A 17,283-nucleotide genomic window follows, 5' to 3' on the forward strand; every position below is an offset into this window, starting at 1 on the left:
CTCCAGCTGACTTCCTGCAACTGCCTGCCACTGGATTCAAGCTGAGGATACAAGCTTCTTACATCTATAGCATCTACTTGACCTACACGATATTCGCTCATCCAAAATGCGCTAGTGCAATCTGACAGCTTTTCTCTTTCCTGACTCTGCCATCACAAACTATCTCAACAGCCTTCAGAATTTTGAAAGCAAGAATCAGGTACCAAGACTGGCTATGTTTGGTTTCATCCTCAAACTCTTGAGGACACATATCAAACTTTCCTAAAACCATCTCATCATGTATGGTTCCATTGCTAAGTTCTACAATTCAACAGGAGAGTGATACCTCATTCTCTCCTTGAAGTCACTCTAATTTCTTTGAACTCTCTTCTTACCTGGCCATAGGATGGAAGTTTAGTTCTCCCTCCAAAGGATGAAATGATTAAAAGCACTCTCATTAGGGCAGACAACTTACTTTCTACATGATTCCTCTTTGAATAGCTGGTCCTCTCTTTACATAAGAGCATAGTTGAGGTAGGTGAACATTTAGGAATCACAGAATTCATCTGGGGATTTTTCTATTAAATCCTACAAAGACTTGTCCACTTTTAAAAATCTAGGCGTATCCATCATTTATATGGAATTAAAAATTCTGAGACATGAGAAAACATTCTGCATATCTCCTATGAAAATTATAAATTATAGACAGAAAAAACTGATCAATTTTAAAAGGAGTCAATATCAATCTTCAGATAACAGTAAACTGGGAGTGATAGACAATATTATAAATAGGTATAAAAATTCAACATAATCTCAGTTTAAAACAAGGGCCTAAACAAACTTGAGGAAGTTTGACAGTGGAATGGAAATGACTCAAAGAAGACTAGGGACAAAGGAATATACATGTTATTAAGTTACAAGTACAATTGGGGTCAACAGTTTGAAACAGCTGCTAAAAAAACAAACTCTCATGTTATGAGGTTCTATTAATATAAGCAAAAAAAAACAGTGAGAACAAACAGTCTTGTTATATTTTATAGTTGCCTCCAATCTGGTGAAGTAATTTTATGAGGTACTGCTATCTATTACATTACAAAAAGAGTTTGCTGATCTCTGCACTAGTGAATTTTCTTGTATGTACACTGAAAGATTTCCATACATGTGTGACTAATAACTATATTTACAGGCAACTGTTTTGAAGGTTTAAGGTAAGGAGAATGAGGTCAATTTGGAAGCAGTGGGGGAAAAATGCTAATGCTGGGCTTTGAATTTTATGGATGCAATAGTTGTTCTTTATTTTTCAAGTAAATATACTTTTAAAATACCATGATTTTTAGCTGTTTTGTTTAAACTATCTTCATCCTCTTTGTCCAGTGAATAGCCATTAAGATTTCACTCAGGTTGATTCTAGAGTCTACATAAAATTAATAACTTTACAGTGTGTCTCAAAAAGAAGTAGAATTTACTTTTAGATGCAAATGCTAGTTTTGATACTGTAAAAATATTCTGCCTATAGTAATCATTTTACTTTTTATGGGTAATTGGACATCGAGAAAAGATTTAGTATATGAACCACAAATAGACTCGTTCTTAGATTATCTAAAAAAATGTTTTCCACCCTGCACCATAAAACCTGACCTGTTTTTAAAGTCTTGGTTGTCTCAAAGATGAGATGTAATTATAGTAAAGGGCAATTTGACTGGGGAGAAAAAAACTCTGATTTTTTTTTTAAAGAATGGATGCTGGCAATTGAATGTCTACTGTTTATTCAAAGGTTATAGATCAGCAGCCAGACGTGGCAGAAAGTTGGCTGATTCTTCTTCATTGACAACAAAAACGATGCTGTAGTTCATGAACGGAGGTTTGTTATACCAGTAATAAGTAAAAGGAAGATGAATACCTTTGCATTTTTTCCACATGCAAATAAGCTATTTGCAGGTGGCTTTTAGACAGGAGGTAAAATATCATTAAAAAACTGGGTCAAGTTTTTCTGTGCTTAAAAATTAACAGCCAGGAAAACCTCCTTAAAGTTTATTATGCTATTTCCCAAGTAAATTGAATACCAAGTCACTTAACCTTTTATACTTCAGTTGCTATGAAAATTCTTCCCCTTTTGATTTGATCAATAATTAGGTAGGTGATTCTAGATATACTTCTTTAGCATCTATCTCTCTAATGTGGTGTCAAATTGCATCTACCTTCTTTAATTTAGAGAATCAAATTCTTAAAATGGCATTAAGCTTTTAATTTGAAATACCCTTCTTGAGCCATACTTTTTTCCCCCTATATTCCCTTTATATAGGTTATCCATTTTTTTAAAATCCCATGTTTATAAATATTTATAAACACTGGTTATCATTTTGGCCCATGCTTTTGTTTACTAATCTATTCAATAAACAAAAATATCACATTTTGAAAAATAAAGACCTAGTCATAACATTGTTCTACACCAGGAAAGAAGAGTTAAGAGAAGTTTATGTTGAAAAAAACCCACACACACACATACAAGGATGACCAGCATCACAAGACCATTGCCAAATACCCAGCTGTGACACCTACACTCCTTGTGGCCTTAGACATATCTCACCCTTGTTTTTTAACCTCTCTTTCATTACTTGTAAAAAGAATTTGCTACTAAGAGGTATTCTAGCTCTAACAACTCTGACTATAAAATTAAACATGTAACTCATAAAATGTGCTTTAATTTTATCTGAACCATTTTAAAATAATTAATCATTTAACAATACACAACTGTCTAATCATATTCTGATACAGTGTATTCTCAATCTCTTTTCACTTCCCTGTTTTCCCCAAGACTCATGGAAGCTGGCAAAGAATATCAATGTGTAGTAATTCAAATTTTCTCATTCATGAATCACTTCAGCAGGGCAAAGGACATTAAAGCTATTTTCATTGCATTGCTTCTTTCACTATACCCCAATTAACAGTAAATTCAACTAAATCACGACAATACCAGCACTGCTATTTTTAAGAAACTAAAGACATAAGACTACTATCAAACTCAATGTGTTCTTTATCTACAATGAGAATGGTCATGAGTCAGCTCCTCTGACCCTCTGGCCAGCCTTCTACAATCACAGATTCTCAACCTTCTAATTGAGTTCTATCTTGGTATGTGAGAAACAGCTGTGGATGAGCCACTGGAGCACAGTTTAAAAATTCCTGGCATTGCAATTCACAATTCAGCAAGTTATTAACCCACAGAAATCTGTCCACAAAATTCAGTGAGGTAAACTAGTAAAAAAAGACCTGTATCAATAAACACTTGCTAAATTGAAATTTGTAATTTTAGCATTCCATGTCTTTACAAATTTGAGAATCCTTATCTACTCAACACATATTTATTGAGTTTGCAGGATATGTTTTATAATGGAAAGATAAGAAATAATAAGCAACAGGGACTGACAGACAGGGAAACCTAGAGACACAGAAGCAAGAGTAGATTTATTGATTAAAGAAATAAGCTTGAGGTAGAAGGAGATTAAGCTTAAATGAGAGCATAGTGGGGGTTCAAGAGAGAGAAACATGTATTTCCCTCCATCTACTTTCACCATCAAGGGAATTAATAGCATATTCAATGATGAATATATTAATCTATCACGGAAAATTTATTAAAATGATGACCTCTCAGGTCATAGCAAAAATATCTATAATAAAAACAAGTAAAGAGGGTTTGCCCTAAAAAGTGGTATTAAATTTTCCTGCATGTTTGTCTGTCTCACTGCTATATCAGACTTCACGGCCATGTACTTAGGTAAATTATTCTTCTAGCAGAAATTTCTGGGGTGTGGTATCTGGTGGAATGTGGAAATCAAGGGGTCGGGTAAGGAAGAAAACCAGGTTCTTTGATCTTAAGATTTGACTACATTGGACTTGGGATCTTTGAAATCTTGGGGGAAAATAATGCATTCAACACTACAGAAAGTCTTGGTTATACAATAGGTAGAAGCTACAACTCACTTTTGAAGGTATGATATTCTTTTTAAAAAGTACTTTAAAGATCATTTGTTTATGGAAAGGAATAGTAAAAACCCAATTCTGGGACAGGGAATTTCGTCATAATTATGGATATAGTTGCCTGCCTTCAGAATGAAGTTGCATCTCTGCAGATTGTTTTATTTTAGAAAAACAAAATGTTTTTTGTTCTTTGACTAACTGAAGTGTTGGAGGCCTAAACAATAATGAAAAACACACACCTAGTCTCTGTCCTCAGAGAGTTTAAATGTCTAGTAAGAGACTTGGACATTAAGCAAAGAATTGCACAATTAAGTATTTAACTGTTCCTGTGGTAAATACCAAGAAGAGAAAGCCCAGTTTATTCGTTTTTGTCTTTGCTCTTGTTTTTTTTTCCACCAAATTTGTAGTAGCGAAATACTATTCCCAAGTTTCATCCTGCACCAGGTTGCCTGTTATCAGCTCATCTCTTCCAACTTCTAAAGTATTCTTGAACTGTAAGGGAGAAACGTGGCAACTACATTTCCTAGGATCTCAAGGCAACAGTTCCAGGAAAGATTATGCTAATGAGGAGCTCTAACTGAGATGCCTGAGGCATAGATAAGAGGGTTAAGGCATTTTTCTAGTAATCTGTTGGGTTTGACAGGTACCTGAAATCATTGGTAGCAACTTCCCTACAATTCTTGCATTTCTGGTTTCATGAAAATAACAGAATTTTTTTCCTTTCTTCACCCACACAGACCTTCCAATCATTAGTTAAGATTCCAAATCCCTATATTAAACACCTTTTTTTACTTGAAATATATGCTGTGGGATATTTTTCTGATATAATTTTGCCTGCCTGATACATACTCCTAGCTCTAAATGACTTCATACTCATCATCTTAAGTACCTTGGGAAATAGGATTTTTTCCGGATTTGATGGTGGAAAAAATAGAGAACTATAATTTAATGAACATCTATGTGCCAGGATACTTACATACACCATTCACGTAACCACACAGATACATCAACAACACAGCTCGGCCCGTGAGCCGTGGCCGCTGAGCCTGCGCGTCTGGAGCCTGTGCTCCACAACGGGAGAGGCCACAACAGTGAGAGGCCCGCATATCGTAAAAAAAAAAAAGAAAGCGTCTTCTTACCTGGATTAAATGAGGAGGCTTGGTTTTTCTCTGATTCTCCTTAGGTCCTATATTTCCATAAATAAGCTAGGACATAAAGTATTAGGTATAATGATACAAATGTCAGTTTTCAGCTCTTTTCTAGCTATATTTTTCTTCCAGAGAAGTTGCCTGTTACTAAGAGCTTGACTGTAATAAGCGTAGGCCGGGCACGCAGCCGTGAGCACGGGACCTCTAGCACGCTTCCCTTAGCGCGAAATTGTTCTCGCGAGACTATTAGAGGTCCTGCTCCACCAATAGTCGGTCGCGCAGGGGTCCTCCGGGCAGAGAATACCGTGAGGGACGGGTCTCCGCCTTCTTCCGGGACCTTCCAGGCCCTACGGACTGAGGCTGCCAAGGGAGCTGGGGGTCCAGGGACAGGCTGAGAGCTGTGTCCTGCAGAGCTCCAGAACCCTCGCCAGGACCGCCCACTGGCGGGGCAAGGCCTTGAAGCAGGGTCAAACCTCTCCCCCATCCCCGCCTCCGGTCCTAATGGCGGTGGTAGTCTCCACAGGCCACAGTTTGTGGGACCTGGCCTCTGTTTAAGAGGCCTGAGGAGCCTGAGGTCTGCCTGGGTCCTAGCGCCTGGCCCCCTCAGTGATGACGCTGGGCAGGGTCTGGAGACCTGGCCCTGAGGACATCTCCAGCTGAGATCTGCCAGTTCAGCCGGACTTGGGTACTGGTGGGAGGACTCAGACTGGGTGATGGTCCAATGCTCCCAGGCAGTGTAACCAGCTCGCGCAGGGACCCCCCCTCCTCTTAGCCAGGGCCTGGACCTTGGAGGGTGAAAGTTGAGCCTTGGGACCTTGCCCTTTCTCGTCAGAACAGAGAATAACATTCGTTTTGGTGGAGGTTTACAGGAACATCATGACCTGACCTCAAGAATAGAGGAGGATCTGACACCAAGAAGTTTGCAACAATTAACCACGCCCCTCCTTTACCTTTCCTATAAAAGGGCTTTGTTGAAAGCTTTTGGGGAGTTTGCGGCTTTTAAGGCATGAGCCACCTGTCTCCTCGCATGGCCCTGTGATAAACCTTTCTCTGCTCCAAACTGCAGCATTTTGGTATCGTTGGGCCTCACTGTGCTTCAGGTACACAGACTTGCACTTGGTAATATGACTATTAACTACATGTCAATACTTCAAAATCCAGTTTGTAAACTGATATTGAGCTACATCCTTTTATATCCAAATATACACTGAACTATTTCCTGTTGTATTTCTAGGCCAATATTTACAAAAACATTATTTTCCTCTAAACCTTTTTCCTTTGTCAACTTTCAAGATCCTACAAAAGATACCACTGTTTATTCAGTTATTTATATTTAATTGTTTTAAACCATATTTGACTTTTTTCACTTCTTTATTCACCATTTCCTGTTATCTCAGCTTTGAGATTCTTCCCATTAACGTTTTATAAAGCTGTTACTGAGGTAATCATTGGACAGTTATATGCCATTTGAATAAATCTGAAACATGGCAGCTTATAAAGGGTCAAATGGTAGTAATAGTCTACAATATGGATTTAATATAAATATTATTTCTTAGCATTACACATAGAGATAATATCACTCAAAGTTTTCTAGTCTTGAACTCCTGGTTAGTTAGATTTCATCAAATCATAGAAGAATAGTCAATAAATATTCCACATAAATTTCTGAATGATTTTTGATTTGAAAAATAAACACTATAAGGACAAAACCACTATTATTCATGAACGACCTGATATGGAAAGATATATCCTTAAATTAAAACTTTGAGAAAGTACATTATTCAATTTCTCTCTACAGATATCCTATATATAGTAACTAATTATATTTGAGTATAAAATCTTTCTCCTTGAGAAAATTAGATTTTATTCAGTTTTGTAATGTTAGAGTGTCTCCTCTCTAATATACAAAATGTCTCTGACCTTCAAAGAATACTGTATTCTACTGCTCATGATAATTGGGCCACATGGAAAACATGCATAATTAAAACATATCATTTATTATTTCTCCTTTTAAGAGTGGCATCTGCCTCCTCAACCTAAACTCAAACTATGGACTGAAACAGGTAATAAAGTGTTTTGAAACATTATTGTGAGTTAATTATCTCTTCTATCCTCTAAGTCAGTTATGAGATGTGACATGCCCAGAGGAAGGTAATCAGAGGAGGGAAGAGAAGAAGCCAGGTTCTGGAGTGTCCATTAAAAGACTTAGATGTTTAATCACTGTATTACTTTCTCAAGCAAGTTGTAGGGTTGCCAATATCATAGAATTATATACATGCCAGTAATCAAACATTCAATTTTTATTTTTATTTATTTATTTTTTTTGCGGTACGCGGGCCTCTCACTGTTGTGGCCTCTCCCGTTGCGGAGCACAGGCTCTGGACGTGGAGGCTCAGCGGCCATGGCTCATGGGCCCAGCCACTTCCCGGCATGTGGGATCTTCTGGACCGGGGCACAAACCCGTGTCCCCTGCATCAGCAGGTGGACTCTCAATCACTGCGCCACCAGGGAAGCCCAAACATTCAATTTTTAAATTGCTGGGTAGGGGCAGATAAATTTTAGAGCAGATTAATAAAGTCACCTCTAGCCCCTCCTAGTGTCCATAATTAGGAAGAACCTAATGGAAAACATAAGTTTTAAGGTTCTTATGTTAAACAATAATCAAAATCTTAGGAACTCTCTTATATTAAAAAAAATTAAAAATTAACAAAAAAATTTTTAAAAAGAGAGGAAGTTTTAACCACAGAATTTTTTTGTTAAAGCTGTGTTACAACAATATCTCTGCATGCTGACTGTAATCCTCTTTAATCTTCAAAGGCAAACAGGGATAGTAACAATCTTTTCATGCACTCTTTTTTCTCTGAAAGGCTAGCAGATGTCTTATAGGAAGCACTCATATTATCAGTTAACCAAACACAATTTCTATTCCTCTTTAACTGATCAGTGAATGGATGCTTAGTTTCTCTGGAACAATGTGAAATTCTTAAGTGTCTAGAGTGATAAAGTGTCTTACTGCATTGTTGCTGATGACTGATAACAACTTTCAAGCCCTCCCCTCCCCCTTTCCCCTTGGCCTCACATCTTGGTGAGTGATGAGAAAACCCAGTATTTCCCTCTGTTGACTATGATAGGGAGGCTCAAGTCATGCAAACCCAGCCCATCGTGGGGGAGAGGGGTAGGCAGAGGGAGTAACTTGAGCCCATCCCTTAACTACATTAAATACCAGAACCATTATTTTTCATCAACTGTTATGAACCAACTGTTATGTTTCACTTCTCATTGAACCTGAGCCCTTTTTGTCATTGAAAAAATCCTTTTGCTGCTTACTGTGTAATACAATATAAGTAATAAATTTATTTCAGATCCATTGTGCCCTTTGAGTCATTCATTTTGATACCAATAAATTCCTAGGCATAGTGAGGAGGGTGAAGGTGCCCAGCATCCAGCAAATAAACAGGCACACATACACAGAAACCTAGGGAAATATTTCCTTTTGGTCATACAAAGTGTTCTTGCTTTTTTTTTTTTGGCGGGGGGTGGGGTGGGCAGTAAATATGTAGAATCCACAAAACTGTATCAATTATTTTACCTATTTTTGCTGATTTAAGGAAGATGAAGTTCTATTGTCTGGGTGTTGAGAGTCTTAAAATGCCTAGATCCTCCCAATGTTTGAATAGGTGCTGGAGATAACAAAATGCAAAAATCTCAAATGGAGAAAAGAGAAGAAAACCTCTAGGGACAAATATTCTCATTTTAAAAGCAAGTTTGAAGTGACAGATGACTGCTCCTTTCTCTACTGAAAAAGTTTCCTCGGCTTCCTGTCAGGTAATGTGTCATTGCAGAGAGGCATTGAAGACTGGACCAAGGAGTGAAAAGGTACTATGAAATCAGTGTTACTTTAAAATTTATTTTTGGTTTTTTGTTTGTTTTAACCTATATAAACTATCTTATAAAGAAAGTCATTTAGACAACTAGATACTTGTAGGTAATCATAACCAACTTACAAAATTATGAATAAAGTTAAAGAATAACTTTGCTCAGATCTATAGAGTTATCCCTAACAAAGGGATCTTACTAGTTTCAGTAAAAGAACAAATCCTATGGAGTCTATGATATTTACTTCTGTCTTCTTCACATTCAAAGGAAAACAAAATAAACTCAATTACCCACATATTCAATCACATATTTTATTTTACTAATTCTCTGTAAACAAAATGCCTTTGGAACCTCTTCAATACAATTTAACAATAGCAATACATGTCTGCCAAAATGTGCAATCCAAAGTTCTCAGTTGGATTTACTAAAGAGTTAAGAAAAATGAGCAATCCAATGTGATGCTTTCCTTGAGCGAATACACAAAATTTTGTCAATAAGCTTAAATTATTCAAAAGGTACCTAAATTTACCGAATACCTCAAAAACCTAGAATTCTTATACTCATTATCTGCACAATGCTCACTTACACAAATATAATTTGTTATGTATTTTGTCTAAAAATCTACTGTAGACTTTGGAAGGGATTTCAATAGGAATGTTCCCCATCACTTTATATCCAGTTGGAAACTGATTCTTCAACATATTCATAGGTCTAGAGCAAGTCCAATCAATGTAATTTATGATAGCCATTCTGATATTTAAGAATAACTATCAAGTGTGCCTTTAAGAGTTTTCCTGTCCAGACTAGATACCTTTATTTCCTTTAAGTAATTGTTAGATGCTTAATTTCAAGAGCTCTAAATTATGTAGAACTCATTTTACTAATGTCCATTTTAATATAAACCTCACAGTTCAATTTTTGGCACTCAGTTTTGAAGCACATTCTAACTCGGCAGGCACACAGTCAAGTTTAGCACTCTTGCATTAAAATAACCAAAACATATTTTTTATGTGGGATAGGGACAAATGGACATACACTGTTGACTCTTGTTTATCTTTCAGCCAAAGAAAATACCTGAGTAATTTTCAGAGGTGCCCCTGTAAAATGATTCTCCTCCACACTGTACTTGAAATATCCAAATTTTGAGTTTACAGGAAGAATTTCACATTTACCTTTTACCTCTTGTTAGATTCAGCGATTTTTTCCACCTAGACATTGGCTTTCTTTGTTTCTTTTTATGATTAATAGAATTTAGCTCATATTTTGTCACAATAAATGAATTAACCAGCTATATTTTTAAAGAATTTATATATACTCCTAAGACCACATGATCAATAAACTCCTAGGAACAAAGTCTGCTGCCCAAAATTCCTTTACTCCCTATTTTTCCTTTCACTTTTTATCTTCTACTCTAAGGTTGATGCACAGGAATGCTTCGAACAGTTGAACAGATTTTCCTGGAGTCCTCCCAAAAGCTCTTGTTTCTAGAAACACTGAAGATATGAAAGGGCCAGGATTTTTCAAGGGTTCAATTCTTTTCTAGGTACCAAAGTAGAAATAAGGAAAGAGACTAGAATGCAGACTGGGACTAGATTATTTGAGTCATGATTACATAATAACATGTACCACATACACTCATTTAGATGGTGTACCAGGTTGAATATTATCCCCCTAAAATTCATGTCCATCCAGAACCTCAGAATGTGATCTTATTTGGAAACAGGACTTTGCAGATGCAATTGGTTAAGAGGGAATTATATTTAACTACGGTGGGCCCAATGACAGGTATTTTCCTAAGAGAAAGGAGAGGGAAATTCAGACATGGAAACATAGAAATATGCAGAGAAGAAGGTCATGTGAAGACAGAGACAGCTTGAAGCAATGCAGCTACGAGTCAAAGAAAAACCAGGGATTTCTAGGAGCTACCAGGAGCTCAGAAAAGGCAAGAAAGTTTCCTCCCTTAGAGCCCTCAGAGGTAATATGGACCTGCCAACACTTTGATTTTAGACTTCTAGCCTATGGAACTGAGACAACAAATTTCTGTTGTTTTAAGCTGCCAGTTTTATGATAATTAGTTATGACAGCCCTAGAAAATTCATACAGATAGTGTTGTTCATTCCAAAATATTGAACTTAAGGAGCTCATATGTATATTCATAAAAATGTGAACATACATATAAATATATTTAACATTTTTGTAAATATATTTAACATTTTTGTAAATATAAAATATATAAATTTAATTTTTGAGTTACTAATTTTTTTTTCAAAAGGAATCCCAACTAATAAAGCCAAGCACAATGACCAAATAGGATATTATTTATTTATCTTTTGTACAATAAGGATACTGCTGTTCATTAATAGGTTATAGTTTCTGTGGACAATTACATAAAAACCTTTCAAAATAGCATACTACTATTCAAACATTATTATGGGAAATTTCTTGTTTGAACTTATTCATCCCTACAATATAAAATGTAAGATTTTATTGTCATACTTTAATGTATTACTGTTTACCTCCATGTTCAACATTATTAAAATCTAGGTTTTTATTTTTAATACGTATTTCTGTCTGCATATGAAAAATCTAAAATACTATTTAGAATTTAGAATTCTCAAGTTCTAAAGCATGAATTGCAAAAGAGAAAATAGCACATTGTAACATTTAAAAATATTTAATAAAGGTAATGTCTCACATTTAATATATTCAGAATTTAATTTAACCAAGATTTAAGGAATATTTGTATAGGTTATTCCTTTGAGGTTTTTTGTTTTTTTTTTCTGTATGCGGGCCTCTCACTGTTGTGCCCTCTCCCGTTGTAGAGCACAGGCTCCGGACGCACAGGCTCAACAGCCATGGGTCAGGGGCCCAGCCGCTCCGCGGCATGTGGGATCTTCCCAGACTGGGGCACGAACCCGTGTCCCCTAACATCGGCAGGCAGACTCTCAATCACTGCGCCACCAGGGAAGCCCCCTTTGAGGTATTTTTAAAAGTGTACATGTGCAGACATACATGTACATATGTGTTTCAATATGGTGCTTTACTATTAGCCTACCATTGCCAGGTAAAAAGAGTATATATTTATTTTGAAATGAAATCCTCTTGCTATCTAAAAAGAAAACCAAGCAAACACAATTCTAGGTGCAAAGAGAACCATTATAACACCTTTACTTTCTTTGGTCATCTGACTCTTTCAAGCAATACCTTGCAAGAATATCTTGGCTGCATTTCAGTAGTTTTAAAATATTTTAGTATACTTTGACAATTTTTGTCCCTATCTTTCTCAGCTTTTATTTCTTAGGAATGCAATTCAAGTCAAGATAAAAAGTGTAAATCACCCTTGCAAAGACAAATAAATCATGAATTCAGAAGCTAATTCAGACCACAATATTGTGCATGGTACAAAGCGATCTAATGCAGATGACTGATTTCAACTCCAACTGTCAAAGTGACAAGAAAATGACCTATCAAAGTCAGCCTTCCTCACAATTGTATGCACTATGTTACTGACAAACAGTAACCACTAAACAATGAGTAATATTAGGAAGATTGAAACCCTTAATGTGATGTAATGGGTGGCAGTCAAGGACTTATGACATCCTCTCCTTTCGGTTACCTCTAGATACTTTACTCTTCAGCTAACTTCTCTGTCTTCTTTTCTTTTCAAAAGGAGATGAACGTGTGTTGAACCATTAAGCTCTCCTCAGCCTTCATACCCCATTGCTATATTGCACCATTCCAGTATTTCCTATCTTACATTTGGAATACTATCAGATTATTCCACAGTGCGTGTTCTCGGCTCATGTTTAGAGAAAACTGGTTTATCTAAAATTTTATTTTTTTCTTCTGGTAACTAAAAGCTAATTTGCAATGTGTTTTGACGGAAAACTTCTACGCATAAAAATTATACAACCACAACTAAAATTGATAAACATTTAAAAAATATTTAAAGTTTAATGATAAATTATAGTTGTAAGCATACAAAATGAAATAGTATCAAAATGATAATTATGAACACAAAAGTGTGTGCTACAGGGAAAAACATAATATAAAAGTCCTCAAACACTCTACAAAGTTTATAAAACCTATATATAAAAACCTACTATGCATTCACCACAGTTTTATGCACAAGCATAACGCATATGAGTGGTCTGGGTGTATATGGGATATTGTTATCACATATCAACAGGCACAGAATAAACTGAAACTCACGTTCTGTTTTTATGAAGGCATGCTTGTAACAGGTACTGCCAAATAAGACTTTAGTTTGACAATAGTATGTGTGCTTCTTATGTGTGTTTTATGTACTTCTGTTATTTAAAGGATGTATCTTCACATAAGCTTGTCTCTTATTAGAAATGTAAATTCTGTTCTCCTTTACTTTTGGACAACCACATTTTATTGTTTACTCTGTAGCCTTTCTCCATCTGTTTCTTACCAGCCAGTGTTGTAATTAAGGTAGGTCCAAGAGCAGCCCTTAGTCCAGGGACAATTACTTTCTTCCACACTGCCATAAAAGTTATTGTCTTGAAAATTCCCAAATGTATTAGTGTAGTGGTTAGAAAACTTCAATAATTCCAGACTATTAAATGTCTCTGGCATTAAGGTTAAACATATGGCCTGATATATGAAGCCTTTCACACTCTACCTTAATACAAACTTTCTTCTTCCCGTACTATTCACTCAACCTCAAAACCTAACATTTCAGTGGAAACTATTGTAGGTATGTATAACTGAATCACCTTGCTGTACACCAGAAACTAACACAACATTGTAAATAAACTATACTTCATTAAAATAAATTTAAACAAACATACAAATAAAAACCTAACATTTCATATCCCTTCATGGCTCCTTAACTTCTCACAACTTTTACTCCACCTGTCAGGGTTTCTCTATCTTGTACTTAGCATTTGATAGTTGGTTCAAATGTCATCTCTTTGACAACATTCTCTCTGATGCTTGCAGAGTGAATCTTCTCTCATTATCTAGTGCTTTATATAAACATTTTATCATAGATTATCTCATGTTTTTAATTTTTATTTATTTACATGCAGGACTTACCCTTGATGTCAGGCATCCACCATACATGCCTCCCTCTGACTCCCTTCAAGGCATACCTCAGTTCCTGAGCTCAACAGGGAGTGTTGCCTAGTGGTTAGGATAACACATTCTCAAGCCAAGATTTCTGCCTTTGAGTCCCAGGGCCAGTACTAGCTGTGCTGACCCTGGAAAAATTAAGTAACCTTTCAGTGCCTTAGTTTACTCAATGACATACTTATAGTAACACATATTTCTTTAGGTTATTGTGAGGAATAAATGACTTAATATATGTAAAGGTCTTAGAACTGAGACTAACATGTAGTCAACATTTCATGAGGATTATTCCTGGAAACAAGGAGTGAGGGACAGGATTGAAATAAGGGAAAGAAATATAATAAAAATTATTTCTATGAGAGAATAATCCTTTTGTAAGTGGTTATAGAATTCCAGTATTAGAGAGATTTCATGCAAAACCATTTCTAATCTGTTGATGAAGAAACTTAAGTGCTATAATGACACACAAAAAGTTTAGAAGCTAATTTAGGATTAAGTCCCTATTTCAGTGGTCTCTTCACCCAGACTTGAATAAAGTATTAGTATTATCCTTGACTAAAATCTGAAATATTTTTTATTTATGGCAAATCTTACTATTAATATTTTGGGGCATTTTATGACATTTCCTTGGCCACTTGGTTTAGCTATCTCCATTTACCTCTTTATTTTACATGTATATTATAAGCCTGCATTGAAATCTTTCAAAATAAAAACATTGAAGAGTTGTTCCTTTTCCATATATGGCTTGGGAAATAACAAAGGTAGAATAATACAGTCTAATCTCAATATTGAGGGAGACACCGATTGAACTAAAATAGAGGAATAAAATGGGGTATGAGGCAGCCTAATAAGACACTAATGATTCCACACTGAACTGTTTGGGAATTGTGATTTCATGAGTAGATTCATGCATTCATTTGTTTAATAATTTTTTACTAAACACTTGGATATGCCCAGCTCTGCTGTTCGTCAAAACATGATGCTTGAATCCTGGTTGTGGCAGAAGAGAAAGAAAGCATTGAGCAAGACATAGTAGGTATAATAGACAAAATGTCCTAATGTATTTAATGTGGGAGATGAGAGAATGGGAGGTGTTATACATGACTTTCATCTTTCTGGCTCGAGGAACTAGATGGTGGTGGCATTAATGATATACCAAAACTTAGATTCTTAGAAGTCAAGGAAAAAAATAGCCTCAAATCAATCTCTTTCACAGATGAGGAAAAACTGGATCAAAAAGATTAAGTGATTTGCTCAAGGGTGCCCAGGTAGTAATTTCAGGACCAGAACAAGGACTGGTGCTTCTGGTAACAAATCCTGTACTAAAGCAAGCTTCTCCTGGGTCACTGAGTCATCTATATGAAAGTAGCTTAATTTTTCATATGATCACCAAGCTTGTTAAATCAAACCAACCCTTCAAGATATTCTCCTTTCAAGGGCAGGGTTGAGCACATAACAGGTTCTCAGGATAGGCTGCTGATGAACAAAGATTTAAAGGCAGGCAAGAAGGAAGAACATTCCAAGACTGAATGATATAATGAACCAAATATTATCCACAGGTATTTCTTCTGGAAATAAATCATTTATTAACAAAAACACAAAACAAAACATAAACACCTCTCAAGCTACAAATGACAGATAACTGAAATTCTGACAAACTTTATAAAATAGATTACAGAACAGTTAATACTGATTTTTATAGTGTCCCCAGTTCTTCATCAGTGAAATAGATTATTTAAAAGTGTAAAATTGAATTTAATTTCCTTTTTCAGGTAAGCCCAACCTCTTTACATGGAGGACAGTATAAAATTAATCTTAAACTAGTATGTTTTCACAACTTTAAATAACTTTTAGAATGTTTTAAATATATAGTATTTACATTTTAGATTGGAATACTTACAGCAAGGAACACAATGTTTTACCATATTTTGTTTTTCAAATATTTGGTGTAAATGTTATTTAGTTTCATCATGTAGATTTAAGCTGTATTTCAGCAATTAAGTTAGCTTGGAACCATTGATTCTATTTATTTAATATTTCAATAAGCATTAATGCCAATGATTATTGTACTGTATGGAAGTTGCAAAAAATAAATTATTGCAATATACACCATTTCTTTTAATTGGAACCTAAACTTCATCTAAAGATGTGACCAGCTATCTAAATGTACTTCCTAAATCCATCATTATTTTATTTTATATATTTAGACAACTTAATATCATTAAACCCTAATATCTTTATCTTTACAATTCTGAGAAGAATTCCTACCTGCATGATTCTTACATACATTACAGAGAATACATGTAAAGCACCTAGTGAGGTATTTGGCACATAGTAAATACTCAATAAAATTTAATTCACTTGCATTCCATTTTACTGGACCTATAGAGATATTAAAACATCATAGCAATTACACAGTATTTTTTCCTGAAATGTATTTTATTTATACATACGTAGATAAGCAAATGTAAATCAATTAGCAAAAACAAAAACCACGGTAATTAATTACCGTTTCTGCATTGCTTCAAAGAAGAAGAGACGACTAATAAACAACTGGTGTCTGTGAAATTTGTGTGCATAGATGCAAGTAAAGATGATTATTATCGTCAGGGACTATCATGGGAATTATTTCAAAAGTGGTAATGAACTTTCATTGATCCATCTGTGTGTACACTGTCAACAAGTTCTCTCAAGGCCACATCTTAACACAGTGATACACACAAAGTGATAAAATTTTTAGGGCACTTCCAAGGTCTGTGCTAAATGCTTTAACGCTTTCAATCATAATGTATTATATGTTCTTTACATAATACTATGAGGAAGCTATTGTCCCTACTTAGACAATGAAGTGCTTAAGGAATTGATCCAAGATGAGTAACAGAATGATTTCATAAGTAGGCAGTCTGACTCCACGGTACATACAAAATACACCGTATTGGACTGTGTCCCTAGTTCTTTTGTCTTTGTATTCTGAAACCAGTGGATGGTCTAAGCGATCAAGAGGGAAATTTTTTTTCCTTCTTGTGGTAGACTCCAGTGTTTTTCGACAATTCTGGTTCTTTTCAAGGTCATCTCTACTTATCAATTGGTCTGTGCCCATCTATGAATGAAAAAGCCTACAGGTGCATGGTGGTGCTGAACCTGTGATCTTGGTTCCGTCATCACTCTTCTCTCCCATCTTCAGTCTATCATCAAATCTGACATA

At 35.5% G+C, this 17,283-nt stretch overlaps 1 protein-coding gene across 8 annotated transcripts in view; it reads right to left on the minus strand.

Annotated features, from left to right (window-relative positions):
• PCDH15 (protocadherin related 15) overlaps positions 1–17,283 on the minus strand; it is a 714,536-nt gene that overhangs the window by 504,236 nt on the left and 193,017 nt on the right. The gene's annotated exons all lie outside the window — the stretch shown is intronic.

Source organism: Phocoena phocoena, chromosome 16 (assembly GCF_963924675.1).
Source record: "Phocoena phocoena chromosome 16, mPhoPho1.1, whole genome shotgun sequence".
NCBI lineage: Eukaryota > Metazoa > Chordata > Mammalia > Artiodactyla > Phocoenidae > Phocoena > Phocoena phocoena.